Source organism: Nanorana parkeri, unplaced genomic scaffold (assembly GCF_000935625.1).
Source record: "Nanorana parkeri isolate BGI_ZX_2015 unplaced genomic scaffold, ASM93562v1 scaffold2245, whole genome shotgun sequence".
In the NCBI taxonomy this organism is placed as follows: domain Eukaryota; kingdom Metazoa; phylum Chordata; class Amphibia; order Anura; family Dicroglossidae; genus Nanorana; species Nanorana parkeri.
This window is the reverse complement of record NW_017308513.1, coordinates 11703-14677: the sequence shown is the minus strand read 5'-3', so window position 1 is coordinate 14677 and position 2975 is coordinate 11703.

The window sequence follows — 2975 nt, the reverse complement described above, 5'->3', positions numbered from 1 at the left end:
AGGAACCGTACCGCCACCTGCTGGAGCCTCTCCGGTATTACGCTTTTGTTCCGAGCGGCAAATCAGTGCGCGCTTCATTGTGACAGATGGTTTGCTGGAAGAGAAAAACATTCAATCGATGAAACAGTGGTAATGATTGTTCGATCGTGACACGGCTTTACAATATTTACCTTCCATGTTGCCAGAGTACAAATGGTTTCTCTCCAAAACAATGACATGAGGATGTAGAAAGTAAACAATGTAATTCTTTCAAAGAATCATTTGATACAAAGTGTTACCGTGCTGTTTATGGAGACAGAGGTGCAACAGCCATTCTCATAGATCACGCTGTGATTAATGGTTCTGCCACTAGGGGGTAGCGTGTGTCACGTTTAATCCATGCATGATATAATGTTCCTCCTAGTGGAACTACATGGTTGTGATGTCATTTCCTGTCTGTGTTACTGTAGGGCCCAGCCATGTGTCCAGTAAGGATGGGCTCGGGCGTGTTTGCAGCTCCACGTGCCGAGCCCGCCAGGAAGCTGACAGCGCCGCAGCGCCAGTCACAGGTACTGAGACATTTTCCTGATCCGCAGCTGCAGAGATCGGTAAGTTGCTTTCTACGTTTAGCCGTGCTTTGGGAAAGCAGGGCTAAATGTAGCGTGAGGAAGCCGGCGCTTGTTTGTTTGCCCCCCATCTGCACTTACCTCTCTCCATGCTGGCTCCGTCTTCCGGGCTCCGCTGCCGAGTCTCTCCTCACTGCCTGGCCACCGATGCAGTTAGAAGTACCCCTGCCGCTCCGTGTAGACAGTGAGAGGGGAGAGCTGTGCCGTGCTGTGCCGTGCCGCGCTGTGCTGTGCTCTTCCTCTCTCACTTGTCACAGTAAATAAAAAGGTGATTAAAAAGTATAAAATAATAAGAATTAAAAAAAATAATAAGAAGAAAATAATTATAAAAAATAAACAATAATAAGATAACACATTCTAAAAATGAAAACGATAAGATAAATACAAATTAAAAAAGTTAAAATAAAAAATATAAAAAAGTGAAAATAAATGTAAAAAATATAGTGTTGGCACGACTGCTGTCCTCTGCGCTACCCCTCCCCCTGCGTCGGGCCACCAGTCAGCCTCAGACACCAGTCTGACCTCTGCAAACAAAGGCTCACCCCTCCCTTCACCCCAGCGTTGGGCCCCTATTCTACCTTGGCCACCGGCTGCTGTCATCTGCAAATGTTTCTCCCCCCCCCCAGCATTGGGCGTGGTGCTGCTGTATCTCCAACAACCCCCCAGGAAGCTTCTAAAACACTTACCTTTCTACTACAGCAGCTCTGCTCCTACCTTTCTTCAGTGCTTCGGTCGGCTAAAACATAAGCTCCGCCCCCTGAAAACCTTTCTGCACGTACAGGTAGGTACCAATTGTACAGGGAAGGGGGGGAGGGACCGTACATAATATTTTATAGCATAAACTCCTTAGTTGGAGCCCGGGCCCCGCAAGCTGCTGGGGCCCCTTACTTGAGTGCTGGCAGCCCTGACTGCCACAGGTGATTTGGAGTTGCCTGTTACAAAAGAACCACCATGAGAGAAAGGCTTTCCAAGCCCAAGAGAAGTCCTCTCCTCCCACTGGGTGAAACTAGCCATTGACCCTAACTTATTGTACTTAGACCAACCTCATAGTGCAGTGATCACATTGGTGGTCAGCGGGAGCTGGACAGGTACTTTGGTGGTCACTGGGGACTAATGGGTTACATTGGTGATTAGTGGGAGCTGGAGGGGTACAATGCAGGTCAATGGTGGCTAACACAGTACATTGGTGGTCATTGGGGCTGATGGGGTACGTTGGTGGCCAGAAGGGTACGTTGGTGGCCATTGGGTGCTAGAGATGTACATTGGTGCTTAGTGTGCTCCTCTTATAGTAGTCGTGCCCCAAGCCGCAGTTCTCTCCCTCCTCCTCCTCCTCTCTGCTGGCATTATGCAAAGTACATTAGAAGCTGCAGCAAGTCAGAGCGAGCCCATCTCATTTCCTGGCTGGAGGACGTCCAGCATCATCAAGCTCTGTCCTCCCCAGCCTGACTGTCCCTGGCCCCGCCCCTTCATTCCTTGGATTTCAGTTCTTTCAGTCATGGAGGCTCAGCAGCATCACATATGGATGTTACCCGGAGTGGTCTGCATGCAAATGTAGTCTGCCTAGCAAGCAACCTCCACTCCTCCCTCCAGAATGAAATCCACCCATTAAGGCATTTTGGTATTTGCATAACTCCTCCCATGATCCAGCCCACTGCTAAACTTCAGCTTTACTATGCTTCTCATATATGGACAGCAAATGTGCTTTGTACTAAAGGAAGCAGCAATGGAGCTCATCCATGTGACCTTTTATTTTACAATGAGATCCCTCCACCCAGCACAACACCAGCAGAGCTGCAGCACCTGATGACAGAGAGCAAGCAGTGCTGTACCACCTGACTCCGGTCTGCGGCAGAAGAAGTGGAGGAAGCTCAGATCCCCAGAATGGGTGAAGCAGAAGCAGGGAGATCCTTGCACTGCAGTTCCCCAGGTACCGCTTCCCCTCCAGGAAGGAGAACAGTGACCCGGAATAGTGGTGACATCACCAAATCTCCTGACGCTGACAGTCAGAGGCAGTAGTGACTTAAGTCGGGTACACACGGTTCGGATTTTGTCTGGTTCCTGATGAATTGGCCTGAAACTCATACTGTGGATGCCACTGTCATCACCCTTCCTCCTGGTATCCCTTCATCAGCTGATCAAAGGAGCCGGTTGCAAAATTCTCAGCCAAACAGAGCTAGCAGCCGATCCTTTGAGGAACTGGGCAGCACGTGACTCCCTCCTATACGGCGGTGCTGGTACTTGTGCACACAATGCCGTCACATGGAAGAGAGCCCCCAGCCCTGTGTATGTTCTTGTGACCTTCAAGCAGAACTTTACGGGGAGCATGAAATGTAATGACACGTGTACCTCTGGGTGTGCTCTCCTCCACCA